Here is a 20,650-nt window from a genome sequence, read left to right as displayed (position 1 = left end):
TGTGTAACAATTATCTTCAAGATAATCATCTGATCAATATCTGAGATTATCAGAAGTGGTTCGTGCTGTCTATATAAAGCACATCAATATGGAGTGAAGAACATCGAAGCTTTGAGAGAGGAAAAACCTAGAAAGTAATATTGTATTCTCACTAAAACAAGTAATTAAGAAATTACTAACTAATTGACAATTTAGTTAAACAACCAAGCAAACAAACAAAGAAGTGGGTTTTCAAGAGAGTCAAACACTAGGGTTCCTAATTTCACCGCCTCTTATCCAATTGAACTCCACTAATCCATTAATTCCCAATTCTCAATCAAGTTGTTGACAATCAATTTTCCAACCTATTCAATGTTCTATTCCTAGATACACTAAAAGTATTTTCAATATAAATCCCTATTATTCCTAACACTCGGATTAATATATCAAAAACTCGTTAAGAGCAGTGGAAATCATTTAACGATTGCATAAGTCATAAACCTATATTCCTATAGTTCATGCAACCTATGTTCTCTATGGATTCTTGCAACCCTAGGCATATCCTTCCGGTCTCAACCTAGGCATAAAATCATCCAAATGGTGATCAAGCATTTGAAAGCAATAAACACATCCATAGCGAATCAACAATAAAGAGAGAGATTCAAGAACAATAAACCAATTTCATTCAATCTTCAAAGAGGGGTTCCATTAGGACCCCTAGTTAGAGGATTAGTTCTTCATAACCAAGAAATACAAATCAAAATCCAAAATAGCAATGATTAAATACAAGAACAAGAAAGAAATAAAGAGAAACCCCTGGATCCCCTTGCGCAAGCTCCAATGGCTGTTGTAGAGAGATGTCCAAAACCCTTAATTCTTCCCCAAAAGTTGTGTCCAAAACCCTAAAAAAACTACCCTTTTATACTCCCAAAAACCCCAGAGTCGTTTTTCTAACAAGTCTGTGTCATTTTGAATTGAGCCCACATGAGTTTGGGGTAGTTTTGGGCATTCAGAAATCTTTAAAATCGTGAACTGGGACTGGCCGATCGATCGGACTTTACCTTCGATCAATCGGATTTGCTCACTGTGATTTCTACTTTAAAGTTGTCCGGTCGATTGGAATATGGACCGATTGATCGAATTTCTGCTCTGACTCCAAATTTGGTCCTTTTCTATCCGATCTAGCTCATTTTCTTCAATAAGTGTCCCGACACCTGAAATGTGCAAATAGCAACTCTTTAGGCAGAATTGATCCCAAAACGACTCTAAACAATGCAAGATTTCATGTAAAATGATGTACAATTATATGTATATAATTAGCACATAAACACCCCCACACTTACTCTTTGCTCGTCCTCGAGCAGATATAGAATCAAGAAGAAAGGATTTTTTTTTCAAGACTCAAAATCTACAGCTTCCCCACAATCTCAGAAGTGAGAATAGTTCAAAGACAAAAAAAATTTCATCAACAAAATCGCAGCTTAGAATAATCTCCTATAAAATGTCAAGTAACCTTAGGATCATATATCAAACTCAGGTTGAAAACACAGCACATTACAAAGCTCTTAGATTCAACTTCAAGCCTCACAGACATTCACTCATAAATAAAATCACACTGAAGTGGCTAAGTGTTTCTGTCAAGTGCATGTGGGCGGAATAATGTGAACAAGAAATCAGAATTCCCACATGCAATATATCAATGAAAGCTTAAGAAACAAATTAAATGATCCCATGAATGGATGTCACTTAACCAAGCAATTGACCTACATCCTTTTTCACAAAACTGTGTTCAAATCCAAGGTATTCTCAAAATCAAGTAGGACCTTTTACGCTTGTAATGTAGGGTGAAGGTTAGATGAGAAAGGCAAAGGGTACAAAATTTAGAATAAGTAGAGAAATATTATATATAGAAATATCATTCAAACATTCCCCACTACTTCATTATCTTTTCATTCCTCCATCATTCCCTTTACTTCACAATCAAATTTACAATGTGAGACCAACTGCAAATGCACTTTTATTTCATTTTCATCATTGTTTTTTCACTTTACTTGCACTTGCATGCTCCTTTTTCCAACATTGTCTATTTTTCCACTAATCAACAACCCAAATTTATTGCAATAGACAACAACATCATGCATTCACACTCCATCAATGTCCAATAAATTCAGCATATACCATCCAAGCTTCTCATTTAAGATAAACAACTCTTTCTCCACAAGAATAATAAGAAGGAAAATGGTTATGAACAAAAGGCTAGTGTTTGGCTTCAAATAAGGGTGCAATGGATGACATGTATAGGATAGGGTGAGAAAGGTATTTATCGATCCAAAAATGGTCTTATTCTCATCTTTCAAGAACACAGATGAATTTCCCACAAAAAGTGATTAGGATGTAATGTCATGTGATGCAAACTCAGCAAGCAACCAAGATGAAGGACAATGAGATCAAACAAATAATTTAATGAGCAGAACAAAAATTAGAGTTGATTTTTATCACTCATTGAGAAACGAATGGTTCAAAAACTCACATTGGTTCAAGTCTCCACAATTTGCTAAGTAATGGATGTGCAACTACTCAGAAGTTTTCAATTTGATCCTTTGGCCACAAGTTTGTTTTGAAAAGCAACATCAAACTCTAAACCACAATTCATTAATTCTTCTCAAATGTAATGAATGTAAGCATCGTAGAAAGGGGAAGCAACACTAAAATTTTGAAAGAAAATCTACACTACAATAAAATTCAAGAGTTCCCAAGGAAAGAAAAATGAAATGAAATGTTTCCTTCCCACCCGACACTAGATGTGAACACTGTCCTCAGTGTTTCAAACAGTAAGTACAAAGTAGGGTAGAGAGGAACAAAACAACTTGGGTGATCTCAGAGAGAACGTCACGTAGATGGAAGAGGCGTAAGGGTAGGCTCAAAAGTAGCAGGTATAGGAGCAGCCGGTGCAGATGTAGACTGCATGGACAACTGGCGCAAAAGATCTATCATCTCTGACTGCTGAGCACGAATAGCAGCCAGCTGGTCACGGGTCTTCATCTGAAACAACTCAATGGCATCCAACTTCTCCTCTATAGGGCGAGCATGAGGGGGATCAGCAGAACTGGACGGAGCATTGGGATCCACCGGCTCAGCATCAGTATCATCTGTGTGGAGAAGATGACTTGTACACAGATTCCAGCTATCCTGGGAAAGCTTAGAAACATAAGGGTCAGCATCGTCGGTCTCTGGTAGCTGGTGGCCCAAATGGTGGAGAAGACGAGTGATCAACCGTGGAAAGAACAAACGCATCTTCTTCCCCTCGTGCACCCCCGTCGCGCACTATAGCATGGCCCGTACAAAATAGGCTCCCACATCAAACCAACATTCTTGGTGGAAGTAGTAAAGTAACTCCAAAGCCGGGCCACGCCTCTCAGATTTATGGCCATGCGGCCATAAATTTTTCTTCACCATGCTTTCAATAACCCAAAAGCGGGAGGGAATAGAGCCTCATGTTGCAGCATGCCTGTTCTTCTGATGGATCGTCGGATCTGGGCCAAGGTGTGGAACATAGTAGTATGGTCAACCTCTACCAGAGATCCTACTAGAAGATCCTCAGAGTAAGCAGCTGGATAGCCAAAAGAGGCGCGGATATCTACAGTAGTGAATGTATATGAAACTGCTCCTCGGTCGACTTTGGGCGTTCTCACAGTATAACATGTGGGACCTTTGTCACGCCCCTCTCTTCTAAGGTATACCGAAGTGTACCTATTCCCATAAGAACGTGACCGGCAGGGGACCCCATCCCCCGAACCAAGCCTTAATCCAATATATAAACCTAATAAAAAGTATATAAAATGAAAACAACTCCTCAAACATATAAGGAAATAGTCTCTCCAAAATACCATACATACACCCAACAAAACCATCGGAGTATCTAAACAACAGCGGAAATAAGAAGACATATCTACCCGAGATCAAACTGAATAAATACGTAGCACATATACAAATACAATACCCAAAATCCTCAAAACTCGCTAAAGAAACAACTCGAAGCTACACATCAGCTTATGCATCCTGTCGCTGACCATCATCACCTAAATCCAACTCACCTGGAAATCGGAAAGCAAATACCACACCCGCGTCCCCGATAAAAGCCTAACTTCGAAAGTCAACTCTCTCCGAATCTCAACCAGGATCACTGTCTGAATCAAGCCAAACCGTCGCCGGAATCGGCCGGATCGACCAAAGAAAGTTCACGGTAGCCGAAACTTCAATCTCAGATTTCTCCCAAACCGAAGCTCCGTTCGACGTGATTCGAGTTGGGTTACACTCGTATCGTCAATACACTTCTTTTGGTACCAACCACGACCACCACCGTCGTTGAAATCATCAAAACAGCAGGTGACCGTGAAGAAGAGAGAGAAAATCATAGGAAGAGGGCTTATTTGCAATTTTTTATTTTTTAATTATTTTAAATTTTCTTTTATACCATCTTTTACTTTCAAAAACACCCATCTTTCAAAAACACCCCTTAATAAAATGTTCCAATTAACTTTAAAAATTTATAATAAATCCAATTTAAATCCGATTTGAGTAATTCTTACACCAAAAATGTTCTTTTAAAATCCTCTATGTATGAAAAATATTTTCATACTTTTTCGTAATTTAATTTTTATTCTCCCCAAATCCCGATTCACGATCACCGAGGTTCACTCCACCTCGATGAACGTGCCAAAATACCATAAACAATGTATAATCGGGTCAGGATATTACAACCTTCCTCGCCCTCAACTGTATCAACCTAGCGTAAAGTACTATAGAAAGAACGGACTAAGGCGGAGTAGACATCAATAGGAAAGTATTTGTAGTCCCATAAAAAATAGAGTCGGGCGCGATGTAAATATGCCTTGGCCCACGTGTTCAGCGGCTGGCTCATGATATCCCAATCTATCCTCCAATCAAGCTCAATACGGGCAGAGGCAAAGTTATCCTCAGAAGGCCAGGGCGTGGAGGAGCCATAATTTTCTTTTTAGCTCCACACGCTCTCTTGGGTGAAGGTGGTGGTGTAGTAGAGCCGGATGCCTTAGTTGCCTTACGTCGTCCCATTCTGCAAAAGGTGAGGACAAATGAGAGCATAGCACAAAAATGTAGAGAGAACAAAGGTAGCAAGTTCCGACACATTTGACATTTTCAAATCATCCACCAACACTCTAAAATCAAGTCCCCATAGGCACCCATTCCCACAATATATTCAGCACATGACACAACCCCACACCTAACGCAACACAACTTTGCGCAAAAGTAAAAAATTGGCATATTTGGCACCAAATTCACACAATACACAACTCAACATGATCAATATAGAGCATGATAGAAATTCGAACCAAGAGAGTCGGGTGAGGCATTTTATCAAACATGTTGTGCACTATAATGATAAGTTGAATAGTTGGCACATGGAAACAATGATATAACATCTCAAGTAGATGACAAAAAACAATCACACAAGTCAATAGAGCATGATAGAAATATAACGTGATAGTTTAAAGCAATTGAGCTTGGTTTCGGCATTTCATCTAGCACGTGTTGTGCGCACTTGACAAAGCCCAAGGAGAAACTCAAAACTGCCATGAACCCACTTGTGTTGTGGAGAAAATGAACTCCAGAGACCACAAATAGAAATTCACACACTTCTAAGCAAGAATTTATCAACCCACACCTTCCCAATTCCCAATAATGCAACAACGCAGCATACAATCTCAAAATTGAATTGAAAGCCCAAGGAGAGTGAAATCATCATACCTGGTGTGTATGCTAGCCGAAGTGGGGAAAGTGAGTAGGTGCAAGTAGAATTTAAAGAGAATTGAACAAAATGGGTGAGGGTACTACCGGGTTCACGTGAGAGAAGAGAAAAAGAAATGAAAAGGAGAGTAACTGGCGGCGTGGGCTGGGGTATTTAAAAACCCTGATTCGCTAGTCCAATTGATCGGTTTTCACCTCGAGTCATTTTTAACTCTCCTGGTCCGATCGATTGGACACCAAGTCCTATCGATAGGAATTGGCCTCTGCTTGTAACTGTCCCACAACTGTATTCCTGCACCAAAACACCTCACAACCAACCCAAGCAGTTTTCAGAACAATCGAAACATATATGTACATGAAAATAAAGTAAACGAAAATAAGATAGGGAACGAAGTTACCCCGATGGGGTTGCCTCCCAAAAAGTGCCTAGTTTATAGTCGATGGCCCGACTCTTGTTGCTCATTATTGTGGATCTTGGAGAGGAAAAGTGACCTTCCTTCCAGAAAATTCAGCTTCATAGTAGGGCTTCAATCTCTACCCGTTCACTTTGAATGAAGTCCCCATTTCTCCATGCTTGATCTTAACAGCTCCGTGAGATAACACCGCGGTAACAATAAAAGGACCCAACCATCTTGATTTGAGTTTTCCTGAAAAGAGACAGAGTCTTGAATTGAATAACAACACTTGTTGCCCCAAGTTGAACTCCTTCCGAAAAATATGACTATCATGCCATTTCTTGGTCCGTTCCTTATAAATTTTTGCATTCTCATATGCATCAAGGCGGATTTCATCTAGCTCATTCAATTTCAAAGCATGTTGCTCCCCTGCACTAGCCATGTCAAAATTCAGAAATTTAATAGCCCAAAAGGCTTTGTGCTCGAATTCAACTGGGAGGTGACAAGCTTTCCCAAAAGCCAAGCGGAAAGGGGACATGCCAATAGGTTTTAAAAGCTGTACGGTAGGCCCACAAGGCATCATCTAACTTCAAAGACCAACCTTCCTTGACACATTTACCCTTTTTTCAAGAATTTTCTTCAACTCTCTATTAGAAATCTCCACTTGGCCATTTGTTTGAGGATGATAAGGGGTCGCAACCTTGTGAGTAATGCCGTACTTGGCAAGCAAAGAATTGAATTGCCGGTTGCAAAAATGGGTACACCTATCACTTATAATTGCCCTCAAGGTACCAAATCTTGTGAAAATATTCTTCTTCAAAAACTTCAAAACCCCTTTTGAATCATTGGTGGAGAACACCATAGCCTCCACCCAGTTGAAAACATAGTCAACCACCATGAGGATGTAATGATTTCCCAATGAGTTAGGGAATGGCCCCATAAAATCTATTCCCCACACATCAAAAAGTTCCACTTCAAGAATGTTGGTTAATGGCATTTGATTTCTATTTGAAATGTTCCCCGTGCATTGACATTCATCACATGCAAGAACAAATGAATGGGCGCCCTTAAACAAGGTAGGCCAATAGAACCCGGATTGCAAGACTTTAGCGGCGGTCTTGTTACCCCCAAAATGACCACCACATGGAAATGAGTGACAATGTCTCAAGATACTAACCATCTCTTCTTCTGGGACACACCTACGAATAACTTGGTCCGCACATTGCTTCCACAAGAAAGGTTCTTCCCAATAATAGAAATGAACAATATGAAGGAATCTCTTCCTTTGATGGTGAAATAAGTCCGGCGAAAGATTCTCCTTGGCCAAAAAGTTCACATAATCCGCATACCAAGGAGTTGTAGAGGAATGGATAGCAAATAATTGTTCATCCAGGAATGTTTCTTTGATAGGAATAGTGGCTTCTTCCCGGCCTTCCAATAATCTAGACAAATGATCCGCCACCACATTCTCGGATCCTTTTTTATCTCGAATCTCCAAGTCAAATTCTTGTAAAAGAAGAACCCACCGAATCAACCTTGACTTGGCTTCCTTTTTCGTCAATAAATAACGCAAAGCTGCATGATCGGTGTAGATAATTACTTTGGAACCAATCAAGTATGATTGAAACTTGTCAACGGCAAAGACAACTGCCAAGAGTTCTTTCTCTGTTGTTGTGTAATTAAGTTGAGCATCATTGAGAGTGCAGCTAGCATAGTAGATTACATGCAAAATTTTATTCTTCCTTTGACCAAAAGCCGCTCCCATAGCATAATCACTAGCATAACACATGAGCTCAAATGGAATGTTCCAATCCAGAGAAGTGATGATAGGGGCTGTAGTAAGTCTCTCCTTGAGAGTAGTATAAGCTTCCAAGCATTCCTTGGTGAAATGGAACTTGACATCTTTCAACAATAGTTCACACAAGGGCTTTGTAATTTTTGAAAAACCCTTGATGAAACGCCTATAAAAGCCTGCATGCCCCAAGAAACTTCTCACCTCTTTAACCGAAGTTGGTGGAGGGAGTTTCTCAATAGTCTCAATTTTAGCTCTATCCACTTCAATGCCCTTTTGTGAAATTCGGTGTCCCAGGACTATCCCTTCTTGCACCATGAAGTGGCATTTCTCTCAATTAAGTACTAGATTGGTCTCTTCACATCTTTGAAACACCATGGATAAATTTTTCAAACAAGAATCAAATGATGAACCAAAAATAGAAAATTCATCCATAAATACCTCAATTGTGTGCTCTACCATATCTCTGAAAATACTCATCATACACCGTTGAAAAGTGGCCGGTGCATTGCATAAGCCGAAGGGCATCCTTTTATAAGCAAAAGTGCCAAAAGGACAAGTGAAGGTAGTCTTTTCATGGTCTTCCAGAGCAATGGGGATTTGATTGTACCTCGAATAACCACCCAAGAAGCAATAATAAGAGTGCCGCAAGCCTCTCGAGCATTTGATCAATAAAGGGCAAAGGAAAGTGATCCTTCCGAGCAGCATTGTTGAGCTTCCTATAGTCAATGCAAACTCGCCAATCGATAGTAGTCCGGGTGGGAATCAATTCATTCTTCTCATTTTTCACCATCGTGATTCCACCCTTTTTGGGGACAACTTGCACCGGACTTATCCAAGAACTATCCGAAATGGGGTAAATAATTCCCGCATCAAGAAGTTTTAAAATTTCAGCTTTTACCACATCTTTCATATTGGGATTTAGTCGGCGTTGATGTTCCACCGACAACTTGTAGTCCTCCTCCATTAAGATACGGTGCATGCACATAGGGGGCTAATTCTCTGAATATCCGCTATTGTCCATCCCAATACCATTTTGTGCTCTCGCAACACTCTTAAAAGCTTGTCTTTTTCCTCCCGATTCAAATCTGAAGAAATAATAACCGGTAGAGTATTAGAATTTCCCAAGTAAGCATATCGAAGGTGGGAAGGAAGAGGTTTTAATGTAAGTGTAGGAGCTTCCACAATACTTGATTGTGGTCTAGAAGGCAAGACACCAAGAGGTTCAAATTTCTGAAATCTTTTCAGTTTAGACTCTTTCATAGATTCTAAGCAATGCATAAACTCCACCACATCATCATCACCACACTCTAGGGCATCCTTATTCACCAAACAAGTCTCAAGAGGGTCTTGGCAGGAAGTTATGGCATAAGTGTGAGCCAAGATATGATCCACCGTTTCTATTCGAAAACAAGATTCTCCATCCTCCAGGTATTTAGTGGTTTCAAACGTCTTGAATGTGACTTGTTCATCCGTAATTCTCAACACCAAAGTTCCTTTTTCAATATCAATGTTAGTTCTCCCCGTACGCAAGAAAGGTCTCCCCAAAATAATTGGAGTATTAGAGTCCTCCTCCATATCAAGAATAACAAAGTCCACTGGGAAAACCAATTTGTCCACCTTGACAAGGACATCCTCAATAATACCATGGGAATACTTAATAGATCGATCCGCCATAACAAGGACATTGTAGTGGGCCTGATTTCATGCAAACCAATGAGCTTGGCTATTGATAGTGCCATTAAACTAATACTTGCTCCCAAATCACATAGCCCCCTTTCAATCAACGTTCTATCAATGGTGCAAGGAATGGTGAAACTTCCCAGATCTTTCTTTTTAATTGGAAGTTTTTGTTGCAGTATCGCGCTATACTCCTCCGTCAATTAGACACTGTCATAGTCCTTCATCCTACGCTTCTTAGAAAGAATTTCCTTCATAAATTTTGCGTAGCTAGGCATTTGCTCCAAAGCCTCCGCAAAAGGTATGTCTATCTGCAACTTCTTGAACACCTCAAGGAATTTGGAGATTTGAGAATCCTTCTTGGTGTTTTTCAACCTTTGTGGGAAGGGAATTGGAGGTACATATGCCTTAACTGGATGTGTTGGCAGTGAACTATCAGGCCAATCCAATTCAACTGCATATCGGGGTTGCACATTTCTACTCTTCTACAACTTTTCAAAATTTTCTGCTTGTTCCACCCTGGTCCGATCGATCGGGACTTGGGCCGATCAATCGGAATTTGACTCTGTCTCATTTTCAATTTCAGCTGTGATGAGGGTCCGATCGATCGGGTTTGGTGTCCGATCGATCGGAGCTGGGCTCTGTGACTTTTCAACTGCATTTTCCTGCAACTCTACATTTTTCAGCTTTTTTCTTTTTTAGCATCTAGATCTGCAGTAGTTTTCACTAGATTCCCATTCCGAAGAGTGATAGCATAACTCTGATCTTTCCCTTTTGGATTCACTTTCGTTTGGCTAGGTAGTCCACATTTTTCTCTTGATGATAATGCATTACCTAGTTGCCCCACTTGTATTTCGAGATTCCTAATGGAGGCTCCTTGATTCTGAATCAATAATGCTTGAGTTTGTAAGGCGGAATCAGTCTTGCTAATGAAGTTGTTTGTGTTATTAGCTAATGCCTCCATACTTCTAGCCACCTTGGCAAACATTTCATCAATGTCCCTCTTCTCATCTTGGGGCTGAATTTGTTGAGGAGGGGGATTTTGTACATTCTGGTTGTTGCTCCAAGAAAAGTTAGGATGATTCCTAAACCTTGAATTATAGAAATTGGAGTATGGGTCGTTTCTTGGCCGATTGTAGTGGCCACCTCCAAGAGCATTAGCTTGTTCGCTCTAAGAAGAAGATGCATTAGTAATTAAGCATTCTCTGATTTGATGGCTAGCACCACAATAATCACAAGACACTATAGGCATTCTTGAATCGCATGTACTCCTTGAGGAGAATTCATCGTTAAAGGATCAATCTTTTTAGCCATAGCGGCTAATACAGTCATCACGTCGACATCTCTTGGATTGCCTTGCCTTTGTGGTAGCCTCTCTGTTGGCCAAGAATTATTTGTCTTGGCAACTTTGCCAAGCAAAGTTCGGGCTTCCTCTTTAGATTTAGTCATAAAAGAACCACCCGCGGCTGCATCTAACATTTGCCTTGTCGACATACTCAATCCGGAATAGGAGGCTTGATAAACAATCCATTATGTAAGTCCATGATTTGGACAAATCCTCAAGATAGCTTTGAACCTTTCCCAAGCTTCATGGGATGATTCAAGATCAAATTGGGAAAAAGTCATAATATCATTTCGGATTTGAACCGCTTTCGCTGGAGAGAAACATTTAGATAGAAATTGCTCCGAAAGCTCATCCCATGTAGTGATGGAGTTGAGAGGGAGTGACATCAACCATGCTTTAGCTTTATCCCTCAAAGAAAATGGAAACAACCTCAATAGAATTGCATCACGTGAAGCACCCTGAATATCAAATGTAGCGTAAATATGCAAGAATGAAGCAATGTGCACATTTGACTCTTCGAGAGGAAAACCATGGAATACAACGGAGTTGGAGATAATGGTAATAATAGCTGGCTTGATCTCAAAATGAGTGGAGTTGATAGGTGGATACCGGATACTAGAAGGAGTGGTATCCCAAGTCGGTCGAGCACATTCCTCTAAAGAACGAGGGTCAATTTGCCTTGGTGGCCCATCTACCTTATTAGCTCCATTTCCACCATTTGCATTATTCGCACCTCCACCAATAGCATTTCTCTCATTCAAACCATTGCTCCCAATGGGCCCAACACCATTGCTTCCATCCAAATTGTCTCCCATGCCTTCAACCGGGTTATGATTTTGCTCCCGTCTATGAAAAGTCCTCTCAATCTTCGGATCCAAACCAATCAAATCCACGCTAAGAGTACGCCTTCTAGGCTCATACAAGAGAAAGAATTTCTGTAGAAAAAAATAAAACCAAATTAGCACAAAAATAACCTGAATTGACATAAAAATAAAATTGCCTCAATCTCCGGCAACGGCACCAAAAACTTGATATGAAATATTTGCAAGCGCACAAATCGCATCAATAATAAATAGTGAATAAAGTATCGTTCCCACGAGAATGTATTGACATTTCCATTCAGTATCAATCCAAGTAATTATCACACTAAAATGGAAACGCGAATTGTTTGGATGTGTATTATCTAATGCTAAAACAAGTAATTAAGAAATTACTAACTAATTGGCAATTTAATTAAACAACCAAGCAAACAAACAAAGAAGTGGGTTTTCAAGAGAGTCAAACACTAGGGTTCCTAATTTCACCGCCTCTTATCCAATTGAATTCCACTAATCCATTAATTCCCAATTCTCAATCTAGTTGTTGACAATCGATTTCCCTACCTATTCAATGTTTTATTCCTAGATACACCGAAAGTATTTTTAATATAAATCCCTGTTATTCCTAACACTTGGATTAACATATCAAAAACCCGTTAAGAGCCGTGGAAATCATTTAACAATTGTGTAAGTCATAAACCTATATTCCTATGGTTCATACAACCTATGTTATCTATGGATTCTTGCAACCCTAGGCATAGCCGGTCTCAACCTAGGCATAAAATCATCCAAATAGTGATCAAGCATTTGAAAGCAATAAGCACACCCATAGAGAATCAACAATAAAGAGAGAAATTCAAGAACAATAAACCAATTTCTTCAAAGAAGGGTTCCATTAGGACCCCTAGTTAGAGGATTGGTTCCTCATAACCAAGAAATACAAATCAAAATCCAAAATAGTAATCATTAAATACAAGAACAAGAAAGAAATGAAGAGAAACCCCTGGATCCCCTTGCTCAAGCTCCAATGGCTGCTGTAGAGAGATGTCCAAAACCCTTGATTCTTCCCCAAAAGTTGTGTGTCCAAAACCCTAAAAAAAACTACCCTTTTATACTCCCAAAAACCCCAGAGTCATTTTTTTAACAAGTCTGTGTCATTTTGAATTGAGCCCACATGAGTTTGGGGTAGTTTCGGGCATTCAGAAATCTTTAAAATCGTGAATTGGGACTGGCTGATCGATCGGACTTTACCTCCGATCGATCGGATTTGCTCACTGTTATTCCTACTTCAAAATTATCCGATCGATCGGAATATGGACCAATCGATTGGATTTCTACTCTGACTCCAAATTTGGTCCTTTTCTATCCGATCTAGCTCCTTTTCTTCAATAAGTGCCCCGACACCTGAAATGTGCAAATAACAACTCTTTAGGCAGAATTGATCCCAAAACGACTCTAAACAATGCAAGATTTCATGTAAAAGGATGTACAATTATATGTATATGATTAACACATCAGATGCAGATTATTAAATTTTAAATGAGAATTTACATAATGATAAATATAATTTCAAATGGTTTTTACTTGTTAGGATACTAAGTGGATATGAAATCAAAGATGTTTATCATTATGAGGAACAAACTAAAACATAATAAAAATCAAAATATCTGAAAAAAATAATAAAAGTAAAACAAATCCAAAAAATCTTGGAAGTTTGGGAGGGAAAAGTTGTGAAGTGTATCCTACTTTTATATATATATATATAGATTTCAATAATTGTTGCCTTTTAGTTAGTTTTCCTTTGAAATAGTTTCCTATTAAGTTTTGAACTTCTAATTTCAGTAGAGTTTGGTGTGTAATCGTTGGCTATATAAGCCAATGGAAGTGCTTAGTATAAGGAATAAAAGAAATTAAATAAAAATCGAGAGATTTCTCTCAACCCAACCTTGTTCTTAATTCCTTTAAGATCTAGGGTTTCATCATAGGGGGATTATCTTGACTTACTCTCACTTGGATGGAAGGTAGAGTTAAGGAGTGTTAATATATCTGAGTTACAAAAATACCCCTATTAAAATTAAAATGAGTGAAAAACTTTTATGGATAATTTTGAAATTAATAAACAAACTTTTCTCTCACCTTACAAACCCCCAAATTGAGGGGTTAAAATTAAAATGAGTGAAAAACTTTTATGGATAATTTTGAAATTAATAAACAAACTTTTTTCTCACCTCACAAACCCCCAAATTGAGGGGTTACAAAATGTGGAGTTTGAGAGTTAAGTAAGGGGAAAAATCCCCCCCAATTAACTCCATTTATCTCTCTCTCTTACAATCCAAGCAAGGTGGACTTACTCCTTCCTCCTTAACCCTCCTCACTTTAACTCTCTAAAACATCAATCCAAGCAAGCTCTTAATAAAATTACCTAATTCTATGCATACGCACCTCTCTCTCCAACATTTTCTCCACATGCATCACATCATCAATTTTGCATACTCTCAATCAGTGTGAAAAACTCTTTCAAACAAGGTCACTCATTGATATATTGTGAGATGAAAAAAAAAACATCGGATGTAAACTTTGATGAAAACAATAACAAAAAATTATCTTAAATGCAAACTTTGATCCTCGATTTTATAAAATATTCAAATCTTCAAATATGTGGGTATTTGAGTTTTCTTTTGAACGCAATAAAAATCTTCTCAATCAAAGCTCAAACGAGTGAGTTATGGCTATCCAAATGCACGGACATCGAACACACTAATGTCAAAATTACAGCTCCAATTCATAAATTTTGAACCTATACTTGACCCCAAAATTGTTCGAATCGCCAACTTATTATTTAACTCAAATCTATAGGTTTTCGAGTCTTCTTTCGAACACCACAAAAATCGTCGCAATCCAGTTTCAAACGAGTGAGTTATGACTATTCGAAAACACACTGATGTCGAATACACTTACGTCAAAAATACAGCTCTGATTCATAAACTTTGAGCCTAGATTTAACCAGTAAAATGTTCGAATCTCTAAATAAATATTACATAAATCTGTGGGTCCTCAAGTCTTCTTTTGATTTCCATAAAAATATTCTCAATCAAAACTCAAACGAGTGAGTTATGACTGTCCGACCATACTAATGTCAGAAACACAACGTTGATGCACAAACTTTGAATCTCGATTGGACCTTTAAAATATTTGAATCTACAAAAATATAACACACAATTATATGGGTATTCGAGTCTTCTTTCCATCAAAAAAAATATCTCAATCAGAGTTTAAACGAATGAGTTATGTCTGTCCAAACACATTAACATTAGAGAAATATTTGATTGTTGAAATTTAGAACTAAAACAATAGTTGAGGGTAGTATGGTCAATAAAAATAAGTTTTAAATATTGTCCTTAATGGAATAAATCTTATTTACTTATGGACCTTATGGATTGAAAAAAATTAGATTGAACCTATTGAAATTAAAGTTTGATTTGAGGGACTTATTGCTAATTAACCATTTTTTTAATGGGACAACACTACTTAATACTTGAGGCACCGTTTGTGGCTCTATATAGTAGAATATTCTTTTATATAGTATAGTATAATTTATAGATAAACTTAACATTGTATAAGGTAAAGATAATGGTGGTCGTATAAGGTAAAGATAATGGTGGTCCTTTTATGGTGTTTGAATTTCTTATGTATAAGGATATAGTATAAGAATGTGTTTATATTGAAAATGACATCCAGTCATCCATGGACACGTGGGAATGAGAGACCTGCAATTGCAATGGTCAACCCCTCTCCACTTGATACGCGGCGAGGATAGGGAAATTTTGGATTAATGTTTGTTCATTTTGCAGGTCAATATGATGTTAATTGGCCTGAAATCCTTGATATAGTTGCTGGAAATCATGTTTGTCCAAAGATTGATGTTAGGCTATTAACTACGAATATTTTGTCTTAATTATTTTAAGTTTGACCTAAAATAATTTGCTGAAGTGAAACCAAATTTTTAGTTGGATAAGTGCAGAAGAAGTCAGAGTTTTTTCACTGTATGTTCCTGAATTCTCTCAAACATATTTTTAGTATCTGCATGACAACTAGAGACTCGAAGCACGATCATCCTACACTCCCAAGAAGAAAAAGTCCTCCCACATTCAACCATACAGGAGCACTACTGAGATGGCGGATGTTAGCCATTCCCCTCAATTACAAGTATGAGGCCTACAATACAAGAAGCTGGAGAGAGACATAGGTTCCCAGTATTCCCACATCCACCATGAAGAAGGAGCACGACCAAAAATGTTCACCATGATATCCACTACCAGGAAGCTATTGCGGTTATGAAGCACTTTGGCTCAACAACTTTGCAACAAGAAAGATGATAGTTCTCAAAGACTTTCCACGTCTTCACATGTTAATAACGTGCCTTGGGAACATGAGTTGAAGATTATCATGGTTACCGTGAAGAGTATAAAAAGAGGAAGAAGAGAAGTCTACAATCACCCCACGTCAAACACAGACCCCGTGTCAAAACACATACTCTGCGTCTTCAAATCTTTACTGCTTACTTAGGCAATGGCTCCAGTCACTTATCTTTTCAATTAGCATGGCTCTGACCAACTAGTTTTAGATTTGTCCTTTATTTTTTAAGGCTCCATGGCTATACTTCTAATTTAGCTTGAAAAGCACGCCCCAATACATACTAGGATGTATTCCCATTCAATGAAATTCTTGATGTATTCCACCAATGTGTTGTTTTTAATTCTATTTCAATAGAAGTTCTTTCATTCTGGTGATAGTCTTTGGACTTCCAACAAGTTCTAGTACACCTGAACACATACACTATCCATAACTCAAACACTCATATCTCCAACTGCCAGAAACGTGACATCTCTTGTCCAACACAAAAGATATCAAACATATTTTTGCCACATCTAGTGGGATGTCTTGTGTCAATCGCTTGTAGTCATGACAAAAAGAGTAGGAAAAGTAGTGATAGCTGAACCAGTTGGAGATCTATCTCCACCGCTTTCACCAAGGGAGTCACATAACATTCTTTAACCCATTCATTTCGGTGAAGGTGAAGGAGAAGCAAATGTAAGTCTCATCCTTGTCAAACTTTTAAGACGAGAAATCTCTTCGACAAATAATAGTTTGATGCAAACTATGGAGCAAATACGAAAGAATATGCAGCAAGCATGTCAGTAAACTCTCCCATAGAATCATGAAGCTCTTCAATGTAGTTTCCAGGAATTTTGGCAAGTTCTTCAATCAATGCAAGGTACATAACAAGTTTTGCAATAAGCCCCAGCTACATAGTAGTCAGTCCAGACTATTCAATAACCAGCTCTACTTCAACTTTCACAAGAATTTCTGAATGAGCTAGCGACCATGTTGAAGGTCAGTCATTCGACATTCGATACCAGTAGTAGCTCCTGTGCAAACCATTCAAAATTTTGCAGTGCAAGAAAGATGTTTCCAGGCAATGTCTTCTGGCTTTACCTCCACTAAATGTTGTTTTTATTATTGGAAGAATGAATGTTCCTCTGGGAGCAAGATCAAACGAGTAGAGTGAAGTGAATGTTGTCAACCAGAGGCTTCCTCAGGTTACATCTCCTATAGAACCATGGAGAGAACCATATATTCAACCACAATAGCAGCATTACCAGCTTTTTCTTTAGACTGAGCATGTGGGCAGGGTCAGTATGGCTATAAGTAACATTATCATTCACCACAAGGGTCCAACGTTAACCTCAGTAGGTGGTGAATAAGGATCAAGTCATGAACATTGTTCAAGATATGTTAGGCCCTAGGCACTTGCGGAGACCCATGTATCGTAGTGGCATCAACCAATGAGACATTCCGGAAGATTAAGGTTTTGCTTATAATGCGTACACAAACTATTCAATCATAGACAGACTCTGCCAAAAGAAAGAAGGTTCATCCCAACTCCAAGAAAGGGACTGGAGGTTCCATTCCAAATTGTAGATTCAGTCCATATAAAAATAGGCCCAAGGAAGCGTTAGCCCCAAGTCAGCATCTACCCTCTTCGCAAACAAGTTCAATGACAATTATAACTCCTTCATATGCCCAGAATATTTAATTAATCCAAATCGGTCTAGGCCATGCCTCTTTGTTCCCAATGAGACTTCAACCTTGCAATAGCAGGGGTTTGGCTTGGCCTACTACTAGAGTTTCCTTAAGAGCATTTATGAGGTCGTATTGACCATATGCCTTTTTATTTAAGAAAGTTTGATTCTTATAGCTAATGCTCAATCAATTTTATGTTAAAAATGCTACAAATCTATTTTGGGCTACTATTTTTGATGCCACCTTGGTGGCACCATTTCGTCTGTAAGTCTGATTTGGACCTTTAACCGATTTTTCTCTAATGATTGGCTCGTTGCTGGTTATGTGCAATTTGGTTCTCCTCATTTTTCTTGGTTTTTGATTTTGTTTTATGGGTCTTCTAGAAGCTAAGGCCGAATTGAGTTTTTGGGAGCAGGTAAAATGCTTATTAATGACCACCCTGGGTCTACTATTATAGTTGGGGATTTTAATGAGGTTGTTAGTATTGATGACAAGAATGGTAGTAGGTCTTTTGCATCATCAGTATCTAGTTCTCTTAGATGTTTTATGGACTCTATTGGCCTTATAGATATAGGCTTCATTGGAAAACACTTTCAATAGGGATAATCACTAGAGGTGTACATTCGATTGCGTCTTGGGTTATCGAAGAGTCAATGAGGGAACCCTTGAAAGAACGAGTATTGGAGAAAGAAACGGAGTCCAAAAAAGAGGCGACAAGTCTGCAATCTCCCACCACGACATTCAGATACAATATCTAAATTGAGAAAAAATAGGAGATACTCGTGTCAAAAGGGGGAATACCTTGACAACCATTGGATAATATCATGAAGTCAGGGTTGGTTGAAACCTCAAGACCATGCATCATTATCTTAAAGATTGAAACTCTAGATTTCAAAAGGTTCATATAGGTATGTTTGAAATCATTCCATTTTTTTACGAAGATAGTCCTTCAAGGAATTCTTAGGAGAAATTATCATCCACGAAACCTCCGCTTAACCATTTGAATCCATATATGAAAACAACGATGGGAGAATTCGTGTAATACTCATCAACATCATGCACACCAAAAGCTCGCTCATAATAGGCAGAGTTTCACACGTCACAATTGTCTATGTCCCCTATCCCTTCATAACATAATAGGCAGTCATCATGCATAATGCATTCATACGTGCCCCCTTTTTACCCATTTGGAGACAGGCCGAGTCTCACGCATCTTGTACATATTCGCGTCCTCTACATCATCCACATATCATGCATCCTCATCAACATCCCTAACATATATTATATCATTCCCAAAATAGTAAGGCTCTGTGCCATCACTTGAAAGTCGTGTGTACTCTCTGTATAGGGTTGCATAGGCTGCGAGTGGAACATCGATCCTACCGGATCTCAACCCCATTTATTTATGTATCCTTATATTGCAAATATGTTCATGTATGTTTTTTGCTAACCATGATAGGACTCGAACCCATTATCTCTCAAATGGCAACTATCCAACTTGGATAGACATTGTGGGATACCTAACACCTTCCCTACGCGTAATCAAACCCCAATGAATCACTAGCGACATATATTAACCAAGCCTTGATTGTTAGATGTTCAGTTGCGTCTATAAATACTAACTGATGGTGGCTTCAAAAGCGCTCGAGTGGGTTGTAAGGACACATTCAGGTGTGCTCCTACGTCGTAATCCCAGTTACGACAAAGACTAACTATATTTCTCCTATTTAGGATGGCAATGGAGTATGGTTATTTGCACAAAATGTCATAGAAAATCATCCTGTTAACCATTTTTAAAATTTGTTTACCTCTTCGTGACAATGTTCTATTACTATTGTAAAGACATTATCAAGTCAGAACCTCGCAAGTAGCCAAGAGTAATAGGTTCATCCAAATCAACCAAGTTCTATGCCTATGATGTATCCAAGATGGAAAAGATCTTTGATTGCCTCTTGGCGGATAAGATAATCAAGTTATCTCCTAGGCATAGCATTCCTCCTCCGGTAGAAAACCAGATGAAGACTTACTATAAATATCACAATTCTTGGAGTCATTTTACCAATTATTGTGTTGCTTTTAAGAATGAAATTCAAGCCATGATAGAAAGAGGACACTTTTATTTATTGTTCCTAAAACAACAATGTAGGTGGATACCAATCCATTTCCTCTAGAAATGGGATTGAACATGGTTTCAATCAACATAGGCCAAATGCCTAGATCAACTCTGAGACAGAAGGATTAACTCCAATGCAGAAGGTGATTTTGGAAGATGTTCAGAAGGTCAAAACTTGAGGCAGACATCAGGCACCTCTTATCCAGATACCAAATCCTAAGGAGTTCTGGTAGAATCAATGGTGTATTTATTGGAGTGTTTAATGCTTTCAAATATTTAATCAATATTTGGATCATTTGATGTTCTAAACTGAGACTGGAAGGATATGTTTAGATTTATGCTTCAGACAATAGATAACATATGTTGCATGAACCATAGGAATATAGGGGTATGACCTATGTGGATGCTACATAATTGTCCAAAAAACTTAATGGATTTTTGCTAGTTGAGTTCAAATGTTAGGAATAATAGGAATTCCTTGTAATAGTAATTTCGATATAACAAAGAATGGAGTATTGAATATGTTAGAGAAATCGGCTGTCAATATGGATGATAGTTGGAATTAGTATGGCAAAAGAATATAGTAGGATTGATGATGGTGAAATTACATATCCCAGTGGTTTGCTCTTGATTCATGTTACTGACTTGCTTGCTTATGCT

Source organism: Tripterygium wilfordii, chromosome 8, assembly GCF_013401445.1.
Source record: "Tripterygium wilfordii isolate XIE 37 chromosome 8, ASM1340144v1, whole genome shotgun sequence".
NCBI lineage: Eukaryota > Viridiplantae > Streptophyta > Magnoliopsida > Celastrales > Celastraceae > Tripterygium > Tripterygium wilfordii.
The sequence above is the reverse complement of the archived record's forward strand: the minus strand, read 5'-3'. Positions refer to the sequence as shown.